The sequence below is a fragment of the Oncorhynchus kisutch genome, linkage group LG1 (assembly GCF_002021735.2).
Source record: "Oncorhynchus kisutch isolate 150728-3 linkage group LG1, Okis_V2, whole genome shotgun sequence".
In the NCBI taxonomy this organism is placed as follows: domain Eukaryota; kingdom Metazoa; phylum Chordata; class Actinopteri; order Salmoniformes; family Salmonidae; genus Oncorhynchus; species Oncorhynchus kisutch.
In genome coordinates, this window is record NC_034174.2 from 58,935,894 (window position 1) to 58,953,522 (window position 17,629).

The window sequence follows — 17,629 nt, forward strand, 5'->3', positions numbered from 1 at the left end:
TATGTCTATTCGTACGAGGCTGGGTTTACAACTCTTCCTTACACTACACTCAGTTAAGACCATTTCCTATTCTTTTTAAATGATTCATACTTTTTATATATATATATTTTAAGAATCTCTTACCCCGACCACCAATGTTCACTCTTTCTGAATAGCCGCTGAGTGTGGAGTCGTGGCACTTTCTCTGAGCTGGCGAAAAGCCATCACGTTGCCCAAAAAACTAATTTCAAAGAGCGATTTCATTGGGTAGAGGGAGATCAGTCAAAGGCATTTAAACTTACCACGTCATTTTTAGGGTTTCAATTAGTTACCACAGCCACAAAGTAAATATATCGCCCAAAAAAATCATGATTTTTTATTTATTTAAATTTGGTCTTAATTTAAGGTTAGGGTTAGACATAAGTTTAGAGTTAGGTTTAAACTCAGATTTTAAAAAGATAATGGTAGACATTGGCGGGGGTTTATGACTTTATGGCTGTGGTAAGTAGCGAGGACAGTTTTAGGCTGCACGATACAAAGGAGGCGTGACTGTCCAATAAAGCCCGACTTTTGGGATTTGTAGTCTCAAATCTAGGTCTCCGTATCTATCTCTGTTGGACTGTTCCATCAGTATCTATTTATCTCTCTCTCTCACACACACACACACACACACTTCACTCTGTTCCTTCCTATTTAAGTGAACCTGAATACCCAAGTACTATGCATATCCACATAGCCCACATGTAAAAACACCTGTAACAATATACACATTGCAACACCCATACACACACACTTAACTTTGTTCCATCACATTTAATTGAACCTGAATTCCCAAGTTCTATGCATATCCACAAAGAGGACAAGTACGACACCTGTAACAATATACACATTGCAACACACACACACACACACACACACACACACACACACACACACACACACACACACACACACACACACACACACACACACACACACCTCACCTACACCCAACTGCAGACACACACCTTCAAAGCACAGCACACATCCTTGACATGTGTTTGCTCCCAATTGTAAGGCAAACACAGTTAGGCAAGCAGGCCAGGTAGAACCGGGAAACTCTTGGCACCAGTTAATCATTATCATCGGTTTCCAAACACAACAAGGAGTACTGGCATTGGACATTTCTTGCAGGGAAGAAAGTAGAGTTGTATTAAGAAACACATGGCAACACTTTACTGGAATAGACTCTCTACTGACATAATACTATATCCACAGATTCAGAGTCAGCTAATCAAAGCAAGCCATACTCAATGCTCATTCTACCTAAGTCAGGCAAGAGAGACAACTGCAGGCCTACTAATGAAACAACACAACAACTACTTTTTGGAGTGGTAAGACATCTCTAAGATGACTGTGACATAAATTCCTGCATGTCAACAGACTTGCAGTTAGCATTTACTTTACCAATGTTGTCCCATTGCACCATAAGGAGCATAAGCGGTGGCGGATTTAGGTACAGGCGACATGGGCAGCAACCCAGGGCGGCATCTTGCCGGGGGCGGCACGGGGCGCCCGCACAAAACAGTTTGGAATGGTGACAATTGCACAATCTGTTTTCTACCTTTCATTTGCACGTCACGTCAATGATATGTCTTACTCACTTCGGCTGCGGAGAGGTTGATCACACAGTCTTCCGGAAAAGCTGGTGCTCTCATGCATGTTTCAGTGTTATTTGCCTTGAAGCGAGCATAGAAGTAGTTTAGCTCATCCGGTAGGCTCGTGTCACTGGGCAACTCTGGGCTGTGCTTCCCCTTGTAGTCTGTAATGGTTTGCAAGCCCTGCGACATCCGATGAGCGTCAGAGCCAGTGTAGTATGATTCGATCTTAGTCCTGTATTGACACTTTGCCTGTTTGATGGTTCGTCGGAGTGCATAACAGGATTTCTTAAAAGCTTACGGGTTAGAGTCTCGCTCCTTGAAAGCGGCAGCTGTAGCCTTTAGCTCAGTGGGGATGCTGCCTGTAATCCATGGCTTCTGGTTGGGGTATGTATGTACGGTCACTGTGGGGACAACGTCATCGATGCACTTATTGATGAAGCAAATTACTGATGTGGTGTACTCCTCAATGCCATCGGAGGAATCCCGGACCATATTCCAGTCTGTGCTGGCAAAACAGTCCTGTAGCTTAGCATCTACTTCATCTGACCACTTTTTTATTGATCTAGCCACTGGTGCTTCCTGCTTTAATTTGAGCTTTTAAGCAGGAATCAGGAGGATAGAATGATGGACAGATTTGCCCAATGGAAGGAGAGGGAGAGCTTTGTATGCGTCTCTGTGTGTTGAGTAAAGGTGGTCCAGAGTTCTTTTTCCTCTGGTTGCACATTTAACATGCTGATAGAAATTTAGTAAAACAGATTTAAGTTTCCATGCATTAAAGTCCCCGGCTAAAAGGAGTGCGTTTTCCTGTTTGCTTATGGCGGAACACAGCTCATTCATTGCTATCTTAGTGCCAGCATCTGACTGTGGTGGTATGTAAACAGCTACAAGGAATATAGATGAAAACTCTCTTGGTAGGTAGTGTGGTCTACAGCTTATCATGAGATACTCTACCTCAGGTGAGCAATAACTTGAGACTTCCTTAGATATCGTGCACCAGCTGTTGTTTACAAAAATACATAGGCAGCCACCTCTTGTCTTACCGGACTCCTCTGTTCTATCCTCCGGTACATCGTATAACCAGCCAGCTGTATGTTGATGTTGTCGTTGTTCAGCCACGACTCCATGAAGCATAAGATGTTAGTTTTTAATGTCCCGTTGGTAGTTTAATCTTTCGCTTTTATTGTCCAAAGATTACACTTTTGCTAGCAGAATGGAGGGAAGTGGGAGTTTATTAGATCGCCTACAAATTCTCAGAAGGCAGCCAGACTTTTGGCCCGTCTTTCTCCGCCTCTTCTTCAAGCAGATCACGGGGATTGGAGCCTGTTCCCGAGGAAGCCGCAGGGCCAGACGGATTACCAGGATGTGTACTGCTTTCATGCGCTGACCAACTGGCAAGGGTCTTCACTTCACTTTTCTGGTTTGTGTGAAGTCGTTAAGAACAATATAAAACCAGTCTGCACACCACCAAGGTGAATTGGTTAAGTCTTGACTCTTGGTTGACAATGTTGGGGGATGGGTAATGTATTGATGCTCAAGTGCCAAATCAACACAAATTTGTTTCTATTTGTCTTTGTTAATTATTTTTGATATTTATTAGTCTTATTTTTGTTTATAGTGACGTCACTTGCTCTGAGACCTTGTAGTAGTAGTAGTAGTACCACCTGTGGATGTATTTCAAGGCCTACCTTCAAACTCAGTGCCTCTTTGCTTGACATCGTGGGAAAATCAAAAGAAATCAGCCAGGACCAAGAAATGTAGACCTCTACAAGTCTGGTTCATCTTTGGGAGCAATTTCCAAATGCCTGAAGGTACCACGTTCATCTGTACAAACAATAGTACGCAAGTATAAATACCATGGGACCACGCAGCCGTCATACCGCTTAGGAAGGAGACACGTTCTGTTTCCTAGAGATGAACGTACTTTGGTGCGAAAAGTGCAAACCAATCCCAGAACAACAGCAAAGGAGCATGTGAAGATGCTGGAGGAAACAGGTACAACAGTATCTATATCCACAGTAAAAACGAGTCCTATATCGACATAACCTGAAAGGCCACTCAGCAAGGAAGAAGCCACTGCTCCAAAACCGCCATTAAAAAAAAGCCAGACTATGGTAATGTTGGAAATGACTATTGAAGCTGGAAATGACTGATTTTTAGTAGAATATCTACATAGGCGTACAGAGGCCCATTATCAGCAACCATCCCTCCTGTAATTACAATGGCATGTTGTGTTAGCTAATCCAAGTTTATAATTTTAAAACCCTTTTGCAATTATGTTAGCACAGCTGAAAACTGTTGTTCTCATTAAAGAAGCAATAACACTGGCCTTCTTTAGACTAGTTGAGCATCTGGAGCATCAGCATTTGTTGGTTCGATTACAGGCTCAAAATGACCAGAAACAAATAACTTTCGTCTGAAACTAGTCGGTTTATTCTTGTTCTGAGAAATTAAGGCAATTCCGTGCGAGAAATGCCAAGAAACTGAATATCTCGTACAACGCTGTGTACTACTCCCCTCCCTTCATAGAACAGCGTAAACTGGCTCTAACCAGAATAGAAAGAGTGGGAGGCCCCAGTGCACAACTGAGCAAGAGGACAAGTAAATTAGTGTCTAGTTTGAGAAACAGATGCATCACAAGTCCTCAACTGGCTGCTTCATTAAATAGTACCCACAAAACACCAGTCTCAACGTCAACAGTGAAGAGGCGACTCCGGAATGCAGGCCTTCTAGGCAGAGTTGCTAAGAAAAAAGCCATATCTCAGACTGGCCAATAAAAAGAAAAGATTAAGATGTATATGTTTTTATAAACACTGAGTGCACAAAACATGACAGACTGCCCAGATGAATCTAGGAGAAAACTATGATCCCTTATTGATGTCACCTGTAAAATCTACTTCAAATCCATTTGTATCGGTCACATACACATGGTTAGCAGATGTTAATGCAAGTATAGCGAAACGCTTGAGCTGTCAGGCCCTGATCTGTTTCACCTGTTCCTGTGATTGTCTCCACCACCTCCAGATCTCACTTATTTTCCCCAGTGTATTTTTCCCTGTCTCTCTGTGCCAGTTCATCTTGTATGTTAGTCAAGTCAACCATTTGTTTTTCCCCGTTCTCTATTTCGCTAGTCTTTATGGTTTTGATTCCTGCCTGTCTCTGGACTACTTTCCCGCCTGCCCTGACCTTGACTCTGCCTGCCCTTCGGTACCTTTTGGACTGGTTTTGACCCTTTTGCCTGTCCACGACCATTCTCTTGCCTTACCCTATTGGATTAATAAATATTGTAAGACCCCAACCATCTGCCTCCTGTGTCTGCAGCTGGGTCTCGCCCTGTGTCATGATAGTACGAACTGGCCATGACAGACCCAGCAGACTTGGACCAGCTCTGCCAAGCTGTCTCCCTGCAGGGAGCCACCATTGGGAGACATCAGGAGTTGCTACAGGGCCTTTTGGAAGGGCTCAGTTCTTTGACGGAACGCCACCACCGTAGGTTAAAGGCTATTATGGAGAAAATCAGGGAGTTAGCTCAGACTGTTTGCAACCCCAATCACCCAGTCATTCTTTTTCCTTATCTGTGCTGAGTTTGTACAGCCTATCCTGACTCCCTATGAACCCCACTTACCACCCCCAGAGCGATTTTCAGGGTATCCAGGTATGTGCCAGGGTTTTCTTTCTCAGTGCTTGCTTATTTTTGAGCTACAGCAATCTTCGTTTTCTTCAGACCGATCGAAGATGGCGTATATAATTACGCTAATGTCGGTAAGGGCGCTCTCCTGGGCTACGGCAGTTTGGGAACAACAATCTGCCATTTGCGGTCATTTGGAGGAATTCGTGGCAGAGGTGAGAGGTTTTTGAGTCTCCGGTATCGGGAGAAAGGCAGCCAGCAAACTGCTTGACTTACGTCAACTCCCGTAGTGTGGCAGACTACGCTGTGAAGTTTAGCATGTTGGCCGCCGAGAGTGCCTGGAATCCGGAGTCTCTTTTCGATACTTTTCTGCACAGATTATCTGAGGAGGTAAAGGATGAGCTAGCTGCTCGGGAACTGCCGAGGTACCTCGACTCTCTTATCGCCTTAACCATCCAAATAGATGGACGTCTAAGGGAACGCAAGAGTGAGAGGGGGTCTGGTCTCGGGCACACTCGTGCACCCGATATGGCGTGTTCACCTCCTTTGAAATCCGGAAGTTTCCGAAGGCAGCCCAGCTCTCTCATGAATCTACAACGGGTGAGTTGGATACTCCTGAGCCTATGCAGTTGGGAAGAACTAGGCTATCAGTTTGGGAGCGCTCACGGAGAATGAATAATAACTGTCTGTACTATGGAGGGGCAGGACATTTTATTGCTACCTGCCATATTAAGAAACCTTTGTCTCTAGTGGGTACCAGTACTATGGTGAGTCAGACTGGGAGTTCCCTAATTCCCATCACCCGCACATCCCTTTTTGCTCTTGTGCTGTGGGGAGACCAATCTAAGTCTATCCGAGTGCTCATTGACTCTGGGGCTGATGAATGTCTTATGGATGCCACGACAGCTTCGAGGCTTTCCCACTCAGTCTCTCTCTGTTCCCATGGATGCTAGGGCACTGGATGGCCGCTCTATATGGGAAGTCACCCATAGTACTGTGCCCGTTCAAATACGGGTTTCTGGTAACCACAGTGAGACAATACAGTTCCTCCTCATTGCATCTCCCCGTGTTCCAGTTGTTTTGGAATTTTCCTGTCTCCAAAAGCACAATCCTGTGATTGACTGGACCACAAGCTCCATCCTGGGTTGGAGCCCATTTTGCAATTCCCACTGCCTTCAAGCAGCACAGCCTTACCCTAGTCATCTTCCATGTGCTTCTCCTGCCGGTACAGGGTCCTTTGTGAAGAAGGACAAGACCGTGCGCCCGTGCATTGACTACTGTGGATTTAACGATATCACTGTTAAAAATCGTTACCCCCCCACCCTACCTCTCCTCGGCATTTGAACCTCTCCAGGGGCTACCATGTTTTCCAAGTTCCTACCACCTGTTTTGGATATGTGAGGGGGATGAGTGGAAGACAGTCTTCAACACAGCCAGTGGACTAGGTCATGCCATTTGGACTCACCTGTCTTCCAGGCTTTGGTTAACATGTCCCGAAGCACATCATTGTGCTAAACCGGTTTGTGTTTGTCTACTTGGACGACATCCTGTTTTTTTCCCGATCTTCCCGAGAACCTGTACTCCATGTCAGACAGGTCCTTCAGCGCCTCCTGGAAAACCAATTATTTGTGAAAACCGAGAAGTGTGAGTTCCACCACTCTTCTATCACCTTTCTGGGATGTGTCATTGCTGAGGGCAGTGTTCAGATGGATCCTGGAAAGGTGAAAGCAGTGGTGTATTGGAATCAACCAACGTCCAGGGTGCAGTTGCAACAGTTTCTTGGTTTTGCAAACTTCTACCGCCGTTCATTCGGGATTACAGCACCCTGGCGGCCCCACTCTCAGCACTCACCTCCCCCCAAGATACCGTTCAAATGGTCTCCAGCTGTCGACAAAGCCTTTGTGGTCCTGAAGCATCGGTTCACAACAGCACCCATCCTCATCCATCCGGATCCCTCGCGTCAATTTCTGGTGGAAGTGAATGCTTTGGATGTTGGAGTGGGGGCCTTCCTATCCCAGCTATCTGCCCAGGACCAGAAGCTTCATCCCTGTGCTTTCCTGTCCCATCGTCTCCATCCTGCTGAGAGGAACTACGATGTTTGCAACGGTGAAAATGGCGTAGGAGGAGTGGCAACACTGGCTGGAAGGAGCAGAGTAGCCATTCCTGGTCTGGAACCGACCATAAACTTGGAATATCTCCATTCAGTCAAGCCGTTGAATTGCAACTCCACCATGTCCCTGTACTGGCATTTCATTTGTTTGATTGATGACTACACTGTTTATATTCAGCCATATTCTCAGATCTCTTTCCATGGTTAAATGTGGTGGTTCGTGCTTTCAGTTTGGCGCAAATGCCACCATCTATCCACGCTTTCTGGTTAGGGTAGGTTTTAATAGTCACAGTGGGTACAACATCTCCAATGCACTTCTTTTTAAACTCATTCAATGCAGCAGTGTATAGGTCAATGTTGTTCTCTGAGGCTGACCAGAACATATTCCAGTCCGCATGCTCAAAACAATCTTGAAGCGTGGCTTCCGATTGGTCAGACCAGGGTTGAATGGTTCTCGTTACTGGTACATCCTGTTTGATATTCTGCCTATAAGACGGTCGGACCAAGATGGCGTCGTGGTCGTATTTGCCAAAGGGAGGGCGGGGAATGACTTTGTATGCATCGCGGAAGTTAGAGTAGCAGTGGTCGAGTGTACTACTCCTGCATGTAGTATAATCAATATGCTGACAGAATTTAGCTAGCCTTGTTCTCAAATTTGCTTTGTTAAAATCCCCTGCTTACAATAAATGCAGCCTCCGGATATATGGTTTACATAGAGTCCAGTGAAGCTCCTTGAGGGATGTCTTGGTGTCGGCTTGAGGGGGAATGTACACAGCTGTGACTATAACTGACGGGAATTCTCTTGGTAGGTAAACTGGCCGGCCTTTGATTGTTTGGAATTCTAGGTCGGGTGAGTAGAAGGACTTGAGTCCCTGTATGTTGTTAATCATGAAGCATACAACCCCGCCCTTCCTCTTCCCAGCGAGGTGTTTAACACTGTCGGCGTGATGCATGGAGAAACCCGGTGGTTGAACCGATTCCGACAACATATCCCGAGAGTGCCATGTTTCCGTGAAACAGAGAATGTTACTTTCTCTGTCTCTCTGGAAGGCAACCCTTGCTCGAATTTTGTCTACCTTGTTGTCAAGAGACTGGAGGCCGCTCCGTTTTGCCACTTCTGCGGCACAGTTGTTTTGGGTCGGCTATGGTGATTAGATCCACTGTCCTGGATGGTGATCCGAACAAGGGATCCGCTTCGGGAAAGTTGTATTCCTGGTCGTAATGTTGGTAAGTTGCCGTTGCTCTTACATCCAATAGTTCTTCCCGGCTGCATGTAGACTTAAGATTTCCTGGGGTAACAATGTAAGAAATAATACATAAACTAAATACTGCATAGTTTCCTAAGAACTCGAAGCAAGGCAACCATCTGTCGGCACCATCTTGAAGTGGAAGAGACAGGTAAAAAAATATTTTTAAGCCTTCAGACAATTAAACATGGATTGTGTATATGTGCCATTCATAGGGGTGAATGGGCAAGAGAAAAGATGTATGCACCTTTGAACGGGGTATGCCAGGCACACCGGTTTGAGTGTGTCAAGAATTACAACAATGCTGGCCTTTTCATGCTCAACAGTTCCCTGTGTTTATCAAGAATGGTCCACCACCCAAAGGACATCCAGCCAACTTGACACAACTAGGGGAAGTATTGGAGTCAACATGGGCTAGCATCCCTGTGGAACGCTTTCAACACCTTGTAGAGTCCGTGCCCCGACGAATGGAGGCTGTTCTGAGTGCAAAAGGGGGTGCTTTCTGGGCACTTGTTAAACTACATTTGGGATGGAAGAGGGATAAATAATTCAAGAACTAGCTTTTCTGTTCCCCCTTAGAAGGAAAATGCACTACAAACATAGCTATGTGTACACATTTTATAACACAGGGTTAAAGTTTACACCCAAGAATGACCGGAACAGTGAAAAGCAAATCTCTTACTGTAAAAGTAATTTGCCTTTCTCAATCACAACACTGACACAGTTGTCAGTTAAGACTCTTAAAATACATTTTCTATCAGCAAAGATACAAGAGACCATATTACCGTCCAGTGATTAAACCACTGTAATTTAGACCTAATTGAAGAAAAGGCAATGATTGACTTTGCCTCCCACACCCCCTTTGTCAAAACTCCCCAGTCATTGGGTGACCTCATTGATGGTGGCATTTCTCAGGTGTGTTTTTGCATACGTCACGGTTTAAGATAACTCCCCATATCTGACTATGATCGCAGAAGATAAATGAACAAATTTGTATAACAGGCTATGATTGTGTTATACTCAATTGGGTTAAAAAAAATGTTTGTTGTATACTTTTTACTATATACACTACATATACAAAAGTATGTGGACACGCCTTCAAATTGGTGGATTCGACTATTTCAGCCACACCCGTTGCTTACAAATGTTTAAAACCGAGCACACAGCCATGCAATCTCCATAGACAAACATCACCTTACTGAAGAGCTCAGTGACTTTCAACGTAGCACCGTCATAGGATGCCACCTTTACAGTTCGTAAAATGTCTATGCCTCGGTCAACTGTCCTGTCTCAGCCTCCAGTATTTATGCTGCAGTAGTTTGTGTCGGGGGGCTAGGGTCAGTTTGTTATATCTGGAGTACTTCTCCTGTCCTATTCGGTGTCCTGTGTGAATTTAAGTGTGCTCTCTAATTCTCTCTCTCGGAGGACCTGAGCCCTAGGACCATGCCTCAGGACTACCTGACATGATGACTCCTTGCTGTCCCCAGTCCACCTGGCCGGGCTGCTGCTCCAGTTTCAACTGTTCTGCCTTATATTATTATTATTGTTATTATTGGACCATGTTGGTCATTTATGAACATTTGAACATCTTGGCCATGTTCTGTTATAATCTCCACCCGGCACAGCCAGAAGAGGACTGGCCACCCCACATAGCCTGGTTCCTCTCTAGGTTTCTTCCTAGGGAGTTTTTCCTAGCCACCGTGCTTCTACACCTGCATTGCTTGCTGTTTGGGGTTTTAGGCTGGGTTTCTGTACAGCACTTTGAGATATCAGCTGATGTACGAAGGGCTATATAAATACATTTGATCTGATTTGAACTGTAAGTGCTGTTATTGTGAAGTGGAAACATCTATGAGCAACAACGGATGTCGATTATGGCAGCCCCCTGCACCTCTCTGATTCAGAGGGGTTGGGTTAAATAAGGAAGACACATTTCAGTTGAATGCATTCAGTTGTACAACCGACTAGGTATCCCCCTTTCCCAATGGCAGCGAGCTTTAAACCACTTGCTTATGGTGATCTTAGGCTTGTGTGCAGCTGCTCGGCCATGGAAATCCATTTCACAAAGCTCTCAATGAACAGTTCTTCTGCTGACATTGCTTCCAGAGGCAGTTTGGCGGTCCCGTTCTGTGAGCTTGTGTGGCTTACCACTTCGAGACTGATCCATGTCTTCGGCGCCCGGGGAACAGTGGGTTAACTGCCTTGCTAAGGGGAAGAATGACAGATTTTTACCTTGTCAGCTCAGGGATTTGATCCAGCAACCTTTTGGTTACTAGCCCAACGCTCTAACCATTAGGCTACCTGCCGTTGGACTCTGGAGCAGTGGAAACACGTACTCAGGAGGGATGAATCAAACTTCCCAGTGCCAACTGTAAAGTTTGGTGGAGGAGGAATAATGGTGTGGGGCTATTTTTCATGGTTCGGGCTAGGCCCCTTAGTTCCAAAAAAGGGATGCTACAGCATACAATGACACTAGATGATTCTGTGCTTCCAACTTTGTGGCAAAAGTTTGGGGAAGGCCCTTTCCTGTTTGAGCATGAAAATGCCCCTGTCCACAAGCGAGATCCACAAATAAATGGTTTGTCGAGATTGGTGTGGAAGAACTTGATTGGCCTGCACAGAGCCCCGACCTCAACCCCATCGTACAACTTTGGGATGAATTGGACCACCAACTGCGAGCCAGGCCTAATCGCCCAACATCAGTGCCCAACCTCACTAGAGCTCTTGTAACTGAATGGAAGCAAGTCCCCGCAGCAATGTTCCAACATTTAGTGGAAAGCCTTCCCAGAAGAGTGGAGGCTATTAAAGCAGCAAAGGGAGGACCAACTTAATATTAATGCCCATGATTTTGGAACGAGATGTTTGACAAGCAGGTGTCGACATACTTTTGGTCATGTTGTGTGTAAGAAGTTAACGTTTTTAAATAGTTAAATGTACTTTAGCAAAACATGTCTAGTGAGATCCATCTCTCTTCAACATCAGATTCACAACTTTTCTGTAAACAATCTAGATCTGTCTCTTTACACTACACAAGTATTTCTCCTGGAACTAGTTTGTGTCGTCATAGTAGTGTAAAGAGGCCATTACTATACATGGAACAGGCCTGGCATACAGACCTACCTTTGTGCTGAGTACATTGACACAGCCTAGCTCCCTCCCTGGGCCTCCCCGGGGCCATAGTGTGGATGACGTGCCAGTGCCCTACTGGGGTAGATGTGATGTTCAGGAGGGTGAAAAAACAAACATGTTTGTGGGACCTTTTCCTCCTCCCTTCAGAACTGGTAAACCTTTGCACCTCAGACTGTCATTCCACTTTAGAAGAGAATCTGTATTTACACTGACAAAGAGGTAGATTTTCATTGTTGTTAAAATGAACCTGAAGGAGAGGCAGATTGAGAAATACACTGTATGAGGGACTGTGGGTCATTAAAAGGTTTTCAAAAGTTGTTTTACAGTAAACATCCAGGGAAAAACTTAAGAAAAACAGTTGTGTCCTGAACAAGTGTGGTCTGCAGCTAATTGAAATGTTTATGCAATAATTATGAACTGATTCGGCACATAGACCTCACATACTCAGGAATAGACCCAACACTCCACATTTCTCTGATAGAACCTGGGAAAACAGATCATTTGGAAGATCATTTCTATTTCACATTTCTGAGGAGGACAAAGGATGTATAAATTTTTTTCCCAGAGGCTACACCATGGGACATTAAATGTTTGCTTAAAAAACATATTGGAGACTCCTACTAGTTTTGATAATTGTTGGTGGGTGCAGATGGATGCCAAAAGATACACATACCAACAAAAGAAATCACATAGAAATGGATATATTGCAGGTTAGTATTGAATGGAATCATGAGAAAAGAAGTAGGCCTATTTAAAAATATATTTGCAACAGTGGAAATTTGGAGTAGGTTTATTTGCAATCAAGTTCGCCCACTCCTAAGTGATATCCTGCCAAAATAACAGAAGTTTGCATAGTGCAAACATGTGCCAAGAACACAATGACCATATAAACTGGTGAAACGTTGATAAACCGGTGAAACGTCAGCCAGAAATCCCAAATATGAGGCAGGATTTTGATTCTGTATACAGTACACTACATGGCATGCAGACCTGGGTCATGTTCATTATGCGCCAAATGGAAGAAAACGGAAACGCTCATTTTCTGTTGCAAAACGTTTTAAAGAGCATTCCATTGCATGCCCTCATAAACATGACCCAAATCCCTGAGGCTCATGGAAAATGTGACATCTGGTAACTGCACTTTTAGGAAGTTAAATAGAAGAGAGATATAGTTGGGGGCGGTCAAATATATTTGGGAAGTCTGACTTTTTGCTTTAGATGTCACAGGCGTGGATAACGCAAGGGAAAAGTTACCCCCCCCAACACACAAAAGCAAAGGTGAGCAAACCTCTGGTACATAAATTGCCCTAACATGCCAAAGGCTTGTCAAGACAAGAGAAAGTTTAAGGTCTGGTGTCATCGTAGTAAACTGTCTACATAGTTACTGCTTCGCAATCCTTTTTGAATATTAGATCAAACTTAATCTTTTACCAACAAATGCAACAATAGCGCAGAGAACGGTTCATTTAGTTTCTGTATGAAGCACTTAACAATGAGAAGCTTTCTTATTTGTTATGAACTTAAGTAGTACACTCAGTGTGATTCTGTGATTCCATCTATCAATTGGGCTACATCCAAAATTCCAAAAACAATATTTACCAAAGTCATCCTGAAGCCAAAAAATAATGATAAAACATCAATTTCTGATAAATTATTATTAGATGCTGCAACATCAGTCTTTGCAAGCAAAAAGTATACCCTTTCTGGAAAATGCTGAGTTCCTGTAGTAGTGTGATTTGTGTACTGTGCTGAAATGTCCACTTAGGGTTTTGCTCAATACACATTGAAGGGAGGGAGAGGTATGTGGGATACATTACAGACACATTCAAGCAGAAAACTGAATTATAGGTCAAATGGGGTAAACAAAAATTGCATCTCAGACATATCCTTTCAAAATTCAGTCAGAACAGTGTTGGATATTCTGGACAGCTGAGCGCATGAATGAACATTGTTAGATAGGAGAGGGGAGCTGCTGTACATTCAACTTTTTCCCGAAAGTGAGTTGCCACTGCTGCGTTTTATGTACATTATGTAATGTTACATAATGTGCAGAAAGGGGAGCTCCTATGGTTACATGTACCACTAGAAGCTCGTGGGATAGGGGCAGTGATAGGCAAGAGCCAAATTTGAGGTCTTGTGAGCGGAAACTTGAACATTGTGAGAACTTTGTGCTTCTTTCGGGGCACGTTTACAGTGAACACAGTAGCTAATAGGTTATTGTGGTTATTAAAGCATAATGTAGGCCTACCAACAACACAAATGGAGCAAATCACATAACATTTTCACATGGAAATAGCTTTTATAAAAGTTTTTACATTATGAAGCACTTCAATTAATGATTTTTACTTGGTCTGTGACACCATGGGCCAAATAGGTGACTGTAAATTGTATTGTGTTGTATGATGTAAGAAACCACTTTACAAAAAATATATATTTTATTACCATACAGAGAATTAGACAATGTACAGTAGGCTACCCCTTATTTGCATATTCAAGCCTGTTTCAAAATACAACACTGCTCCTTTAAGACATGAGCGTTTTACCTGACTGGCTTTTCAAAGACATCTTGAAATGTAGCCTACACATTTTGTAGGAAGCAGTAACTCCCCATTGCTGACCTCTATAACTGGGCTAATAACTCGCTAACTAGCCGGCTAATTTTCAACCGCAGGTTATTAAAAAAAAATACAATATAGACAATCATTGAGCAGTGAGCACACGCAGAGCAACATAGGACAAGCAAGACGTAGCATACAGACAGAGAACAAAAAGCAGCAAGACAAAATTCATAAAAGCAACAAAGTATTTCCACACCTCACAAGCTACAGACAACATGGATCATTCATCTGAACAATATTATCAGCCCTCATATCGTTCATATGACACATCGTGGACATGCTCTCAGGTCAGGAAACAAATTCTCTGTGTTGCACTTCGTTTTTTTTTTTTTTTGCCAACGGGAGTGTTCTAGAAAACATCTGTGACGCTGAGCATATGTCCAAGGCAACGGTCTGTCGGGCTGTCAGAAATGGGACTCTTGCACTGAAACGTTTACTGTGCACCTTTGTGTTCCCAAGTCACAGACCCACAAGACTCAAAAGAATTCCAGGTATCCGTCTACTCAATTATTTTAGTATGAAGCACTAATCAGTTAATTTGATATATTTTAGGGCTTCCATGTGTGATTCGCTGCATAGATGGCACTCTTATTCCCATCACAGCTCCTTCAGTAAATGGAGATTATGAGAAGAAGTCTTTCCACAGCATTAATGTGCAGGTAGGCCTAAGTAGTAGCCTTTAGCATTCCAAATGAAAGATACTTCACAATACAGTTACTGCAACTAATTACTGTTCTGCACTGTGAAGATTATATGTGATGCAGCCCACATCAGCAGCAATGCGGAAGCAAAGTGACTTGGGTCTGTGTATGACTCGCACATTTTCTGTGAGTGTACACTGAGCGCTAGATTTGCCCATGGTGAGTTTATATATAGCTATATCCTATTATAATCATTATTTTCTTTCCACCTATTGCAACTGAAAATGTAAACCGTATACTCGTATTATCATAAGAGAGTTCAATGGTTACCTGATCGGTGACAGAGGGTACCCCTGCCAGCCCTATTTGCTGACCCCTTACCCTGATCCTGGCCCGCAGCAACATAACTTGGCTCACTGCAGGACATGAGCCATGGTAGAGATGACCATTGGGATGCTCAAGGCCCAGTTCCAGTGCCTTCGTAACCTCAGGGTCACTCCAGAAAGGGCATATGACATTAGTGTGGCATGTGTGATTCTTCACAACATTGCCACAATTAGAGAAGAAGGTCCTATTCAACCAGTGAACGATCCTGATAATGAGCCTGACCACCCCGCTGACGCACCAGATGGAAGAGACAATATGCTACCATCATTTCTGACTGACCCATCACCTCCCCAGTGTCAAACAAAGACAATGCCTTTCTTTTTATGAAGGAGTCTTTATTTCCTGCCAGTGCAAATGCAGTACAGTAGTTAATATTTATGTTGTTCAACCAAGTGAAATCATCCACCTGTGGGAACCTCACCCACCTTTAACTGATGTTCCAGCTGTTGTATTTCTATGTTCTTGCATCTGCAGCCTTGGTCAATTTCTAAATTACATTTTTTTATTTGTTTCTCTAAGTACAGCTGTTTCACAGGGAACTATAGGAACACAAAAAAATGACATTGCATTTCACAGTGCCAGGTCTACTTAGTTTCATTGTAAATCATGGGCCAATGCTGAATAACATCTTACTGAGGTAAGTTGTACTGTGGAGGTGGATGGACCCTCTTCCTCATTGTAATTTCCAGCATTGCTCTGTTAGAGAAAAAGGTGCACGTTTTATTTTGGTACAACACTATCAACTGTTAGCTGTTATTTTTTTTAAACCTCAATAGGCCTCTCTGTAGCTTCCCTCTCTGTGGCAGCTAACAAGGTGTCTTCATCATTCTCCTGTAATGAAAATTAACAATGTTGGCATTATGAAATTATGAAAAATCTGTGGAGTACTAAGAGTACTTACAACTGCATGGAGGTCTGTTATGGCAGAAGGCACGACCAGACAGATTACACCATCAGTAGCTGGTAGAAGATTAAGATTAGACAGTTAAATAATAACTTTACCCAGAAAAGTGCCCCAAATAGTTTGAATTTTGTTTTTACAACAGTGTGCAGGCCACATCCCAATTTCAAATAAATAACTCAGAGTTACCTTAAAATAGATGATGTCTGAAGGACAACTAAGAATCTGAAAAAGTAACTGCAGTCAATTACAAAGAATTGTATCGCTGCAAGAAAATCAGTGTGCCAAGTAGTGTCTAAAATGGATGGGTGGGAATCACTGAGGTAACACTGGCAAAAGGATGAATGTACATAGAGTATTCATTTGTATAAGTAACCTCTTATGTAGGTCCACCCTTGTGGTGGTTGAGTCAGATGAGGTTCCTCCAGAGCTGCCTTTAGCAATAGGTCTCCCACTGTTTTGACTGAGGGCCATCCCTTTAGCTTCCGGAGTGGTGGTGGACCCCCACCTTTTCTTCAGCCCTCAGCCTTTTTTCTATTGGCTATAATGGAGGTCAAATTTGAACATGTCCAGTAAGCACAACATTTGAGACTTGTATGCATGAAGGAATTTAGGCATTACTTTCAAATAGACAATATGAAATATTGGCAGTGTTGGGAATGACTGCAAAATCTAACTTTTTTTGCTTAGAACATTTCACTAACTACTTAAATATATCACATGTTGAATTTAGCCACTGAATGATGTTAATTAGGTAGGGTAGGGTAAACCATCACAATTGCTTGTAATGAAATTATACCTTACCCGTTTGAAGTATATTTTTTATATTTCATCTTCAGTTGATGCCAAGTACGTTTTCTGCATGTTGGGTTGCACCTGCATAAATATTTAACACGCACACACTATATATAAAATGTTGAATAAGTGGAACCGTATAAAACGTATTTTTTCAATTAATACTCACACATTGACTCGGTCAGCAATTTTCTGCCACGCCAGCTCACGTTATTTAGCTGTTGCTACTTTTTTTCTTAAATATTTTGTAATGAAACAGCAGGGAGCAGGTCACCCCCGACCATCGAGCCCGAGGTCCGGCGCGCTATCGACTGTGCCGCAAAAGCATGCTCGTGCGGCAGAGTCGATGTCCGCGTTTATAAACCCAGGGTCGTTACAATATATTCATAATCTGTATACGTATTCATTAATATTTCTAACTCCACTAGATAAGAGGTAGGAGGTTGGATAATTGTTTTCTCCTGTTGTGATGATGAATCATGTTTTCTGCGTTCCATTGATGAGGGCTTTTTATCTCCTCATGCACGTGCTTTACTCAGGGTTAATTTAACAGAGTT

The 17,629-nt window shown here is 43.3% G+C and overlaps 1 protein-coding gene and 1 long non-coding RNA gene across 4 annotated transcripts in view; both read right to left on the reverse strand.

The window, feature by feature from the left end:
* Window positions 1-5,730, reverse strand: part of rrbp1b (ribosome binding protein 1b) — a 33,875-nt gene extending 28,145 nt beyond the window's left edge. For 2 of the 3 annotated variants that reach the window (XM_020482523.2, XM_020482517.2), the window contains exon 1: window positions 124-252. The gene's annotated coding sequence lies outside the window, so the exon portion shown is untranslated. Of the gene's footprint in view, window positions 1-123; window positions 253-5,241 lie in introns of those variants that run through there. The other variant, XM_031828074.1, reaches the window with a different exon arrangement.
* Window positions 5,731-15,705: 9,975 nt separating this feature from the next.
* Window positions 15,706-17,578, reverse strand: LOC109890573 (uncharacterized). The gene is made up of 6 exons (XR_004210505.1): window positions 17,242-17,578; window positions 17,082-17,153; window positions 16,654-16,818; window positions 16,467-16,502; window positions 16,278-16,336; window positions 15,706-16,207 (listed from the first exon to the last, which is right to left on the reverse strand). It is a non-coding gene; the product is annotated as an uncharacterized LOC109890573 (long non-coding RNA).
* Between the last annotated feature and the right edge of the window lie 51 nt (window positions 17,579-17,629).